Source organism: Sinohyriopsis cumingii, chromosome 2 (genome assembly GCF_028554795.1).
Source record: "Sinohyriopsis cumingii isolate HCF-2022 chromosome 2, ASM2855479v2, whole genome shotgun sequence".
NCBI lineage: Eukaryota > Metazoa > Mollusca > Bivalvia > Unionida > Unionidae > Sinohyriopsis > Sinohyriopsis cumingii.
The window spans coordinates 101,390,160-101,405,327 of NC_142962.1; positions in this window are offsets into that span (position 1 = coordinate 101,390,160).

A 15,168-nucleotide genomic window follows, 5' to 3' on the forward strand; every position below is an offset into this window, starting at 1 on the left:
CTAATACTCTTAAGCGCAGTAAACGTATGTCAATGGAGCTCCAACTATACACGCCGGAGGGTGGTGGTGGCTTGTATCCCATTCAGACCTGTACGGAATACACTCGCGCTAAACTCACAATGGACAGAAAAGGTAAAGTCATAGGGTAATGAAGACGCTGATCCAGATCAGTTACATAGATCTAAAAGCCCCTTTACCTCACTAGTATAGGCCATCCAATTATCCAATTATTTTTTGTCTACAGCCAAAATGCTTCCGAAATAAATGTAGTCAAACTTTACTAATTATGGGTTACTTTAAACGAAAATGATACTAAACATTGTTGATTGGCTCTAGTTTTACTGGCATGATACTGGGTCAATATACACTATCCTTGACTTGGGAATAACAGAGGATAAGTGAGTTATAAAGGGAACAGATCTCAATTTAAACCAGCAATGACTAAAATACATCTTTGATGTGTAGCCGAAGAGGGTAAGTTTCACAATGAAATGATATATTTTTGACCGATTATCAACGATCCGACAAAGAAAAGAACTATTAAAACTGGAAATTAAGTTTGCAATGGTAAAAGCAAACACACTTTTGACAAAGTTTATTTACCCAAATGGACAACAGTTAACCCGCCCGGCTAACGTGGAGGCGTCAGGCAACCACGTCGTGTTTCAGGCAGATGACACGCTGCGCGATGGCAGCAGGCCCATTCATACACTTCATGCAGAGGAGGCATCCAAGCGGACATTCAGCAACGTAGCATACACCATTCGAAACGAAAATGTCGCCTACAAGACGCTGACACAAAAACTACGATGACGATAGCCTTAGACCCACTCTCCTCCCACCATTTACCACCCACCAAAGGCTTGTGTGGTCCTGCTGAGGCTTAGCAAATTGTAATGTGTGGTGTTCTCAAATACCCATTCACTGCCACTACAGCAATTCATGATTACAAATCTTTGCAAAAGCATGACTGGTTTTTGCAAAACTTGGACAGAATGTAGACAGAATCAATTTTCAACACCGGATCTGGAACTTTCTGTGTGAAATCACACAGTTCACTCGGTCAGATATAGTATTGGGTGCGGCGAAAGAAATAGCATTCCAGATGTTGGATGTCTAAATGGATGATAAATGGTGAATATGTGCCAATACTTATTGCATTCATATGGTTTTCATGAAATGTATACTTCCGTTTTGATTGTTTTTGTGACCGGATATTTGCATTATTTTAATTTCGATAGTTGCTGTGGTTCGATAACAGTATGTTCGTTGAGAAACCAGCAATAACTGGCATTATCATCATAAGAGAGGTTAATTACATACTCATAGATGACCTTTGAATCACTACTGTCGTAAGGTAAACGATTCATACTGCGTGGTATCAGTAATGTGATGGTAGCAGTCTACGCTACAATAGACTGCCGGGTGTTTCTTTGCTTGAATTTGTCATGTTTGTTTTAAGATAGTGTAATGGATTTGTCCGTTTTCCCACATTTTCCTTTCAAATGCGCGAATGTTTACTCATAGTCTAGTTTTAGTTTGGCATTCGCAAAATTCTGTGTAGAATAAATAGGTTTTATTCGATCATACGTAACCGTTACTGTGCATTTTTTGCGATGGTCGATCACTTTTTCGCTATGTCTATTCTGCTAAACGATTTCATTGTTGTATTTGGACCAATCAGCTTCACAGTTAGTAACATGTCAACTTGTTGATATGTCAAAATTAATAAACCTTAACACTATAGGTAAAGTTTACCAACCATATAACACTTTTCAATAATGCAACACGTATAATGAATCATAGAACTTCGTTATAATTGACGTCAATATATTGATAATAAAACGGGTAAGGACCGAGTCATCCGAATATATTTAAGAGTCGTTTCGTTACAGTTTTCTGCGGTCTCTTCAATAAAATCAGTATTTTTCGTCATGCGATAAATAAATTCTTACATGAAATATGTGTAACTTGTGTAAGATCATTCTTCTTTCAATCATTGATAGCAAAGGTAACTCAATAATAAAGTTAATTTACCTATTTTAATATTTTGAAATTCTACATGAAATAAACATAAGAGTAGTAAAACAAGGTCTTTTTACTGACATTATCTTTGTTACTTAATATAACAAACTTAAAAACAAAAATCAAAATAGAGGGAAAGTTATTGTATATTTTCATACTAATATTAGCATAATATTAAATATTTATTTGCAATATAAAAGTTGAACATAGCAATTGCTCTACAACAGAACAGTGTGATAGCTAACTCCAGCTTGCCGCTAAGGTACGGATGGTTAGATCTCTTGTTTTATGGTAATTTAACTCTACTATGTCTTTGATCTCACCGCTTAACCAATTTTTTCAGTCCCCTTGTTATATACTATCTTTGATATGTCGTATCCTTGTGGTACAGTTACCTGCTAAATATTATGTTTGTACATATATGCATAAAAACACAAGTGCAATACAAAGCCACCTCATCGCGAACCACCGCAGATATCAAAAACGGATAAGACGGTGGCTAGTCTCTGCGTTGACAATGAGGCTGGAAAATCTGACAGTAAGCATCTTGTTTCGATCTGTCGTCTTTTGGTACTGGTTTCAACAATATAAATTAGGTTTCCTTTTCTATCATGCACTGCGGAGGGTGATAAATACATCGAGTTTGTTTCTGCATTGAGACACCCACGCGATTATATTGGCTTGCATGTGCTCTCTCCTCAATAAGCCAATATATTTCTGCTGCATAAGGCGAATATTTTGCTCCTGTAAACGTTTACTCGCTGAACTGAGCATCTCTTCAAGCACGGCAGCGTTTGCAAGTGCTAACGGGTAATCGTCATGATCCGCGAGAAGTTTTGTGGGATATTCCAGATCAAACTCAAGATTGTAGCCTGCATCATAATCAAAATTGAGCAACCGCTAGTTAAACCGGGTTCATACAGGACACACGGTACTAATTATACGGAAGAACTGTGAACCAGTCTAGAAATGGGTGAAGAAATAATAGAGTATTTACAGGTTTGGTGGTCCATAATTGGTTAATAATGAAAATTAAAATTTTAGGAAAAATATCTTTTTAGAGCTTATCTTATATGTAATGTAAAAAAATATTGACAAATTTCTACTGATGAAATTTTAGCATTTTTACAGGCTTGACTCAGGAGTACTACTGAAAGTAGCACCTGATTCATTTGGTGCAGAATCAATAACACGTGTTTCATGCACATGTATGTAAACAAAGTGCCGCGGGTCATATGGTGTTCTCCACACATAAGCTTGCACCAAGGTTAGATGTGCATGAAGAATTATTATAGGTGTCATTATCAGCACCCATAAATTTTAAGTTATTGAATTTTGAATATGATAGTTTTTCCATATGTTTACCTTTGGAGTTGAATTAGTACCGTGAGTCCTACATGCGAATTATCTCGACATCACCTATTCATAGACGTTATTGGTGTGAAAGTAGAAGATGTATTTTGACTCCTCGTTGGGATTCTAATCGGGCATGTATTTGTTGTTGGCGCGTGAATGTTTATGCATGATCGTTGAGATACCGTTGCGAATTCCCTTGTGGATATAATTTAACATATCGACGTCTGCTAATGATTCTAGTGTGATATTAGTGATTACAAACCGGCATCTCACAAGAGTTCATGAGAGGAATAATACCTTGCTGAATCCAGCTGGTAATAAATCTCGCACGTATCCCTGAAACTTTCGAACACACATCGATGAGCACAGCACTTATTTAGGTACAAATCATAATCCCGCCAACACTTCTTAATCCGAAATGATTCCAAACCCGATACGCATATACGTAATCTTCCTCGGTAATCGTCTCGCCAGTCAGCATACTGTGATTGCTTCCTTGTGAGGCAATGGCGTTTCTGCGAACTTATCTGACAATTATGTTGTTGCTGTCGCCGAATTCATAACAAGTCCACCTTGGCCACATTATCGCTTATCTAACCAAAAACATTAATGAAAATATGATTTAGTTCCTCAAACAACGGTATCTTAATCAACTTCACCGGAAAATCAATCTCTGGGAAATTTAATGCATTTAGGTAACGTTTGTAATTACTCACTCGGTTAGGGTTGGTTGTTCTAGCTGGGTATAGCGTTGATAGCACTCACGCATAAAGCATTTATTGTAATTGTCTTTAACATTAACGCAGCTTTGGCTGTTTCTAATCCGCGCCGGTAATTCCATTTAAGATCGGCAGCGTAAAGGATTATACGTGGACACGTTGAGATCCGCGCTGATAATCGCAGCGAACATCCAGCCAGATCATTATCTGGTGTAGATGTCAGTTTTAGGCTGCAACGATATAATATTCTGCAAATCGGTTGGAGATCCGTTTTGATTTGGTAACAAACGTCAGGGCTATCCTAATCTACCCAACAGTGACCGCAAACTTGTACTTAATACCACGATATGCCGCTAAATGATGCGTCTGTTAAAATAGTTTCTGATAGCTCAGCAATCTAAAGAAGCGTGGTCACATCATCATCTAGTACAGCGTGGTAACTCTGGTCGGAGCCTACAAAAGCCTCCTTGAAACGTATATATCGTATTTTTGACACGGTGTTTATGATAACAGTATTTGCTTAATTATCTGTATTATTTATCTGTATTATTATCATTTTGAGATAAAGTGCTGGTCAACGTTGAGACCATTTGTAGATCAACTGTTGTGGGTTCATGCAGCTCATACTACGTCTCATTAACATATCATTGGTGTAATCAATGAAGATTGGCCAGCCTGTCGTTGTTGTTTGGTGAGTAATATTTTCCCGTTGCCTTTACCTCAAATTCTCACCCGAAGCTGATATCGTTGTCCAGAAACAAATGCACGTAGAGCACTGCGTCTTCCACCTCGTCGATGTTAACCACCTCGCAGTTATCGAAGAGGATTTTATCACTCACGGTGTCTTTCTATCATAATACTTACATAAATATAAAATCATGTTTGACCATGAAGATGAGTTACATGAGGAGTACCGTCATTAGGTAGATCGTCGACAACTATGACTTGTTCCGGTGGACACCCACTTGTCACTTCAGACATACGTTTTGGTTTCCTTTCACCACATTCAATGCAACTTGATGTGATGATCCTGAGACCATTTTCGGTTTTGATCAGTTGCTCTACAACGTTTTAAGTTCATGTCTTACAGCTCAAACAGTATATTTCGCTCATCTCTGTCTATATTACGGTTTTACATAAAAACACTTAATGTGTTTAATAGAGCTTGTTGAGCGATTATATCATTTAATATGGATAAAACCTCATTAACGTGTCAAATGGGAGAACACCGGCACTTAAACGGATGCAATCTCTGCAATACTATCCATATGCGTTACTGTCGACGTTTTGGTACTCGGTTAAATTATATCACAACAGGTAGATAGCCTGCTCAACGCGTTCAAGCACGCCACCGTCACAATACTCACGCACAGCATGCCCCGTAGGAAGCCCAGTGGAACAAAAATGCTCTGCATCCGGTGAATTTTTATCGTGGTAAACTCAGACCCAGTGGGTACCTGTTCCATTGAAAAAATGTGATGTTAATGACCCAATAATATTTTTGAAAGTTTAGTTGCCACAAGTTTACCTGCCGACAATTGATTCTTTGGAAACACACGATCAAATTCTGGTAAGTCTGACAACGTCTTCTCGATATCAAATTTACTTAATAGCGTACCGTCCCAAAAGTTCATGATTCTTTTTATACTGCTGCGAGGTCACCATGATGTGATCGTTCCATCTAGCTGCAATTTAGTGAACAATATTGTGACCAGGCATCCTCGCTCAGCTGCTGCAGCCACATTAGCGTGCTGATTGTTGCTTAGGGTACGCTGAACCTACTGGCATGAATTATAGCTATACTATGCTGGTTAAACACAAAACTTACATGTAGACTCTGCTTCGCTGGAGTGCAGGCCTCATGTTCCGCGATACATTATTCTGACAGCTCTTAAAATACTATTCTCTATACTTGTAGCACGGAGGCTGCTAACACCTCGGGTTGAGGTGATGACGGTTCTTGAAGATCACATCCCGGGTGTGAAGACCCCACTGCTGGCTACAACAATACCCGCATTCGTACGATGAGTCACTCCAGAGATGGTGCCAGATGCTACTGCGATTCCTAGTAGGATTTTGGGAGCCAACGAGGCTATTTGAGGTAATATCACGCCAGGAAACCATCTGTGCTTGGCTACCTGGCCATACGACATTTTAAGGGTCAACCCGGTGAGTTCTGACCTGGCTGCAGCTAACGACTTGTGTTGTTTCCGTGTGAGCATGATTTTATGATGGTCCTCAGTAACTATTTATGATGCGGATAACAATAACATGACTCTGGTGCCATAAGCAGTTGCGTGTGAGATAGCGTGTTGTTGAGATTCTGTCAAAATCAAGTTAGCTGTCGAGTATGCCATTCTGTGTGATATAAAAGACTCTAGGTTAAACTATGACCGCAGTTTTACAATTTAGCGGATCAAGCGTGAATGTCTTAGCACAGATCGTCTCCGCGTGTACCACGTAATCGTTTGCAACTAAGCCACCGAAAGATTACTTGACTTCAACATCTGCCATGGAAGTTTTTAATCGCGGATGGTTTTTAGGCACATCAAAATGACAAATAGTATATAATCTCGCAAACTCGTCCGTGGAGATATGCTTGCCTGTATACCAATATTTTTTGCATCGCTTTGACGAGCCTCATGTACACGCGTGAGTAATTTCTATCGGCGTTGTTGTAATTACATTCAAGTTCTCGTTCTGGATATTGCTTGCTATTGTCCCAGATAGCAATTCGTCTGGTATCTATATTCTCATAAATCACATAGTTTCATTCCTGGTCGTTATGACGCTTCTCGTCTTGAAACGCGATAAAAATATTTGTCATCACGCACCGTGGTAATTCTGTTTGTTCAAAATACAGTTTCTTGAAAACAAAAGCCAAGTAAATTATTAAGTTCCACCGCATGGGTGATCCATATAATGATCTTTGGCATCCACAACCATAACGTGCTAATCACAAAATGACCATCAGCCAAACCATTTGATAATGCATATATAAAAGGTCTGCTCGTTTTAAAATCAACGTATGTTTTACGGCACAAAACACCTTGGTGACGTTACGACAAAAACAACGCTCAACAGTAGGAACATGCGAATTCTCCACTCCCATTTTGTGCCGCTCGCCTGGTAGCATAAAAGTTATTGTACTTTGGCTCTTCTCCTGTGATGGCATTCCCAGCCGCAGCTGGATTGGCTATTTTTCCTAAATTACATTTTCTGGATATGGTAGTACCGACCACGCTGCCTTTGAACCAAAACATATTAGTAGTTGCGCTCAGAATACAATCAACGCTAAGGCAATGATGTTGAAAACATTACTCGCGACAGGTAAATAATCCGCAATATCCTCGATGGTGTGATTATTGAATCGGTATTATGCAGTGTAAGATAAGCTCCATTCGTTATTGGCTAGTGTCATTTCATCACCAGCAGCATAATTAGCCCAAGCTGGGTAAACATTCGCTTGTATCATGCCTCCGACTTCGAAAAAATCCTTATGCTTTGACAAGTAAATGTTCCCATCCCGGGTTTGATAATCATCGTGCCTTGTTATAAATATTGTGGGATTCGCTGTTTATATACTCAGTGTATTCGTATTCCATCGTGGACTCAACCAAACGCTCCTCGTGAAAGAGTTTAAAGTAATCGGGGTATATTGGGATAGCATAATATTATGGTGGGTAATGTGAAAAATGTTCTGGTCTGTCATCAGACGATGGTTCATCGTCAAATAATGGCACATGAGTCAAACGATGCTTTTAAGCCTTGTGCCCATCACTGTTTTTGTTTTTTTTACAGCAATTTTATGACCGATGGTCTTTAGTAATGTTAGTTGTTGTAATAGATCCGACTAATTTTTGCAGTATTGAATACAGGTTCCTAATCTCCTACCAAACAATCTCTGTTTCATTTAGTCGGTGAAGTAGAAGTTCTTGTACTTCCGAATTGTTGTCCTGAGAGAACGTATCAGTCATTTGTTTCGGTGTTGTATTGTTCAAGCATCGAATTGTCAATGCCCAGCATGTTCTTTGCTCGTTTACCAGTTGTTTTATTCAAATCAGACACCTCACTTTCGTCGAAATGTCTTAATTCACTGATATCCACTTCCTCTCTACCTACAGCACCTTACTCTTCTCTTTCTTGCTCTTGCAGTATCTTCGTCCACTCATCTATTAGTCACTTGGATCACAATGGTAATCACCACCACCAGTAGACCCGGCCAGACCCTTGTTATCTCTCTCTAATTGCTTTATAATGGTATTTAGGAGACGATGATCTTTCATTTGTTCACGTTTTATAGAGTAAACAGCCTTATCCTGGCGCTTGTCATAGACGGAGGGTATCTTTTCGATCGTTTTTAGAGTCTCTTTTGAAAGGGCTGATCGCTGGCTTGCTTGTCCACGATACGTTGCCGCAACTGATTTTGTTGCTCGATAAATTGCCCCATGACCTCACATCGCTCTGAGTTGAAGTGGCCTTGACGAACGACATGATATATTTGTATTCCTTGTTAATGCGTGTGACAGCACGTCAATGCGTGTTTTGCATAATTAGCATTACGCATCAGGGAGATAAAATTAGTCAGAGCCACATCGATAAGTCATTGTAATACTCTCTGCATCTCGATGAAACACCACAACATCATGCTTGGTAGGTGTCGCTTCGAGATAAGCTTGTTTAAATCAAGAGGTGGATATTCCCCGGCAACAATTTCTCGCTATCTAGTCGATTTGCGATTATCCAGGCCGGAAAAGAGTATACATGATCCCGTATTAAAACTAATGTATTTGGGGTCCTCATAATACGAGTTCGGAAGAGACATTCTGCATTTGTTCATCGATAATGAAAAGTACTCACTGATTTTATTCATAATTAAACGATCACTTTTGATGTCATAGAACACCACCACCTAATTCTGATCGTTATGAAGTTGTTCCATGGGAAACATATCGCTTATTGTAATCGCATCACGGTCAACACCAGTGATGGATTAGAGCACTTCGTGATATATTTATCATGGCCAGGGTTTAGCGTATGCATTGCCACGGTGTTGTATTTGATGTCTTTATCCATCAGCAAGTTCATAACCAATTCGTTTTACCACGGTTTGTGGGCCCTATATCATGTAATGAAAACCCATTCCGCGGTTTAGTCACGTAGTTCGAATCAAAATTGATGATGTTTATGATGTATATATTAATACTTGATAAAGATCTGTTTTTTCTTTACTCGTAATTGTAAAATGAGTTTTTCTGTATTTGGCACGTTCATCGTGGGGAAACCTGTGCCGACTCTAGCGACGATGTCAGCAGCACGTTCGATAAAATTGGGGATACCATGACTGGCGACCTCAACATGAGTTGACAGCCCACCATTAACGTATCCACGCAGGAGAGTAGCAACCAAACCTGCGCGGCCAGGCTGAGTCATGACTGGTGATATCGATATGAGCAAAAAAAGTCACCAACTTGGGAAACAGTACCCATACGTTAATTCCGCCCCAGGATGGTCCATGGCCAAATCATATGCGGACACTAAATTGTCTCTGACTATTGGAACGATGACAGGAAAACTCTGTATGGGAGGACATCTTTTTGTGCGGACTGCCAACCATACCGCTGATAGATGGTATGGTCGAATCCCAGGCGGCAGGTCACGTTCAGCTGGGTAGCGCACTGAATCTGAAATATAATACCACTAGTGGAGTCATAAACGGAAATTTAGACCACTCACTGCAAACAGTATTATCTGATCAGAAGTGAACAGCGCATGGTGACGCGTAACAACGATGACAGGTGTAGTCAATGTGACCGGTGTGGTCACTGCCGGGGATATCATAATGAGATCTGCACAATCGGATACAAGTAATACAACCTCGGTGCAGAAAATAAGCTTCACTTTTCATCTCGATCCTGACAGCTTTTCGTGATAGGATTGGTTACAATCCGCCGCAGTATTTCCGTACACCGAAAATGAATGGTATAAGAAAACAACCCCCGAGTATGATCCTACTGCAGTGAATGATCAAAAGGATTCCGACGAAACATTTTCGAAGCGGGATAAATATTTAAGATTGAAAAGACTAATATCAACTCGAGGGAAAAATCCTGCAACTCTACAAGGGATTGTACCAATTCGAGGATTGTCAAAGAGTTAGTTACAAAACCTCAGATATTTCGTGCTCAGTAAAACAGGGAGCGATACCATGGAGGGTAATGTGGATATGGGCGGACACTACATAGTCATAGTGGATACCATGACGGCGTTGTTAGCTAAACAAGTCCTGAGTTACAAACATCTCACCGATTACGCGCTCCAAAACTCAAGAGACACGATCACGGGCAATTTCTCCATTGGCGGGCACACCATCGAGGGGATTAAGCACCACATTGGTAGTTCATCAGGAGAGCATCTCAAGTTTCAAGCATGTGACCAATCAGGTGGATCGATGACAGAAGAAATCAACATGGATTTTAATAAATGTTTATGTGGTAGACATCCGCCAACGGGTTTGACTTCACATGTAAATAATCTGTGATAGCGCTTCGAATAAAAAAATGTTGGCGTGATGCCACCGAAATCGTCCAACATTGGAAGCAGGACAGGATTTATCGCCTCAGTATCCTCGAAATATTCCACATCCACGCACTTTACATTTGTCCACGGGAGCTTCGGGAACTCTTTTATGCTCATTTTGCCAGGGGCTGGTGTGGTGTTTCAATCAGAGTTAAAGAAGCTAGAGCCTAAATTGCAGAGCAAAGAAATACGACGAAATGCGTTTTCATGACATATAACAAAATTCTGAATAAAATTCTGTCTCGTTTCAGATGAAGGGATTTGGTCATGCAGAGCCAAATCCAGGAGTTGAAGATCATCGACGACATGATAACGGAATTATTACCAATGCCTGTGGCATGTTATCAGAAAATGTAAGACCGAAAATTTTCAGATTAGCGTTTGTAGTGAAATGTAAAACTAACGTTGTGGTATTTTAATAAGGAGGTTCTGTGGATTCAATCGCAGATATATTTAATCATTTGGGTTTTTATTTTAAGATTACGAAGAGCTTTAGTCATTGACGAATACTCTGTTCTCACTTTTGTCTCCATGTTAGTCGCAATGATTGGGTGTGCTATTTTGGCATGTTTTCCCCTTCACCCTCGTTTTGAATTTTCATGCTGAGTAACAAGATCAATTTACATAATCAATCGCGTAACCACGTGCTCCCACTATGAGCCTCAAACACCAAACTGTGACAATAAACGGTAGATTGTTTGATTGGGTCTCTTGAAACACTGATTTGGAAATACCCCGTGTTACTGACACGTTGTGACAACAAGTTTGAATCTTTATGCCAAACATTGTCATCTTTATCAGCTTCGTAATTAATGAATAATGGGTATGTTCTCCACAGAGTCATTGATGTATGTTAAACCATAAAGCTTTTTGTCTAATGCAACGTACCATATTACAAATCGGGGCTATCAACCGGCCAATCGCCTCCCCGTCTAGAATTCGTTATATGTGATAAAAACACAGCCGCGAAAATTTAAAAACTAATATGGCTAAAACACGCTTGTCCGGATGTTTCCTTTCGTGAAATTCAATTACATCATATAGGAACAGCGGTAGGATATCAAGGCGTAAAATAATCGTTAATACCGGGGTTAAATTCGACAATAGGATTTTCAACAAACCAGCTTCGTCTGAAGATCCCAGATCCGTTGGCAGGATACTCTTATCATTAACAAAAACAAACATATAGGATTCCTATCGCGATTGGGTCTTTATATCAACCACACTCATAACGATGAACATTTTTGTCATACCAAGGACTAAAATCCCCTTAAGACATAGTGAATATACCATGATCATCTACCGGGGTGATTTCTAAGCCGGATAATATCTGAGGTAAATAATACTCTGGGCTTCCCCACATTACGGCGATATTGACATTTGAAAGCCAACATCACAATTTTGCTGCCAGTGATAATATAGCCCCCATCCATCAGGGGATTAACGGAATCCAGGTATGTTTTTGATACGAATATCATTACCCATTATTTTGCGTTCGGAATAATCGCGGATCGTAGGCTCGAAGAGACCACCACAATAACATGTTAACATCGAAGACGATTCGTGCGGTGTCATTTTGCTATTCACAACATCATCCAATTTTGAAAAAGAGCAACAACTCATCAAGGAAGATATTTATGAACCACTGTTTGGTTTTTATATTTTCAGTAAATTTCGTGTAACTTTTGTTCAAATGATGGTTCCATTGTTACTATTTCTTTAGCGGTAGTCTCATTCCGAGAAAAAAACCCAGCCACTGTGGACATAGGGAAAATAACAGAAAAAGTCACATAATCATCCCGATACAGCCAATTATATCATGTTTAGTATAACGTAACATTGGGCAGGTGTGGACCACATAAAATGTTGCCATGTAACGTCTTCCATTGTCAATATTTCCCAGAAGACAGAAGACTTGATTCAGACGTAGCTAAAGCACAAGAGGATATCATAACGCAATGATGACTAGAACTTGTGTTCCCTAATACTATCGTTGTTCAATCATAAGTTGAAAGTTAGATGAACAAATGCATAATGATAAGTAAGTAAAGTGGGGGTTGACTTTTGATGTCTTTAAATGTAAAAAATGATGAGCTGCTATAATCACTGCATAGCAATATACTGGAAAATGACATCTGCAAACTCTTGGTTGTCATGATGTCTTTTTCAGAGGCTATAGAAGTGGAAAGAGCATGGTCTTGCTGGCATTGTTTGCATGGTCTTGCTGGCATTGCTTGCATGGATATTGATAATAATAGCTCTCTTAGTTTATGCTCTTAAGACAGATATATTCAGGTTGTCGAAAAAACAAAATGACAGATAGAAAGACATACATACACACACACACACACACACACACACACACACACACACACACACACAATCCATCCAGCGATGTGCAAATTCATAAATATTAGTCTAAAAGGTTGCCCTGATTTCTCTCAGATCGGTATAATTTTGTACCCCTTGTCTGGGGGTCTTAGGAAGGGGGTAGTGGTAGGTCAATAAATCAAATACACAAAATTACAATTGCAATAAAAGATTAATTTTTACCATATTTTATACATGTCGTTTCTGGTTCATGATCTGGAACGAGGTGGGGGTATTAGCGTTGGAAAGAATATTTTTTATAATCGATCACTGATTTATAATCAATTAATTTGAGAAAAAATTGTCCTTCATAACAAATAATCTGAAATACGACTCATTGGGAATGAGTCATAACTAAATACCTATCACATTCTGTCAGAGGAATTGCAATTGACTAAAAGGTAATTTGACTAAAATGTTCCATGCTCCACCAAATCGTTTAAACAGAACAGCATTGGTGAATATGTTTTTTGTTTTTTAAAATGCGGATATTTGCCATAGGAATCAAGGAAGCAGCTCTAATTGGATTTGCTGGTATCCTTACGGTAATGTATCAAAATTGAAATATGCATTATTTATTGACACGTTATCAACGTTGAAATGGTGCGAACAACTAACGCAGTAAACTAATATTAAAATGCTCTGTACCATGGCATATGTTCACGTTATGTTCAAGCGTCATGGTTACAACGCAATATCTACCAAACATTGCGCGACCATCTAGCGAATGGATGCCAACTTTTGCCTGTCTGCGCCTTGATGTTTCTTCTGCATGCGTCTCTGAATATTTTAACAATATCCACTTTGCATGTAGTTATAATCAATAACGAAATATGTTAACCATATTGAGATCTTGTGGGAAAACAAATAATTTCATTATTCGCCGAAAAGAGAGTTTTTCCTGATCTCTCTCTCTCTCTTCACACACACACACACACACACACACACACACACACACACACATTATTGGTCGGCGACTAATTGTCGTCATAGCTATTTCCATTCACGAACGCTAGTGAATTTCAGTTTCCGGTATTAAAGTGTGAAGAGTGAGCAAGGCTGACAATCTCCTGTATATGCAAACTGTAAGTTAGTGATATAAAAAAGACAAATGTTGCCCTTTTGAGCATATTTTCCAACTGTTTACTTCCGGGAGGGACACATGACATCATTTACATATGTAGGTGAATTTTATTTACGTCACTTAATAATACCTTGACAATGGAGCTTTCACTGCGAAGGCGCTATGGTCACCTTCGCGTTATGTTAATATGAATGCATTGCTCTGAATGATAGGACTACCTTACATTTGTTTGTAAATGGATCCTATACATGCGTGTATTTTAATGTATTTATTCAATACTGCTGTAACATAGCGTCTAGATTACTAGCTAATTTGTCATGGGTTACACTACGAATTTTATATCGATGTGACTTCGGAATGACAATTTGATAGCTCACTGGCCACACGACACCAGCGGGTACCTCATGTCGTCTCCGTTTTCTAATAAGGACCCCATTGTTCATAAAATAATAAACTGGGACTTTTGTGGTTTCAGCTTTGCTCATTGTCCTTTGAAAAAACACAGGATATCTCATCATCTTGTTCCTGTTGGACAAGTGATTTTCATTTGTGACCCTGATTAGAACAGAAAGAATGAGTAGTTAAAGGTTGATCAGTGTGATAAATATCTATTGAGTGGTCAATACAAGTAGCAAAGGTGACCTCATCAAAAGACTGACCAATACATGCGTAAGATAATGGAATAATCTTTTAATTAAAATCAGTCTCAAAAGCTCTTTTGCCATAGCTCTGGTAAGTACACAAGCACGATACAAATCAGGGATTTCATTCTCAACAGGATCATCTTTTGGATCCGAACAAAGTTTGTTACAAGTTGACTAACCATAACCATAACCCTATATCCAGCAAGATCATTGCCTAGTAGTAAATGAATACCCTCAAGATGTATAGAATTTACTGCTCCGACAATCACGGGTCCTGAGACTAAGAATAATGGGTGGAGATGTTGAGAGGGGCTTTTTCAGCTGAAATTTTCATAGTATTTCACCTGATCTCAATCCAGCAGGGACAAGTCTTAAAAAAACGTTTTAATGT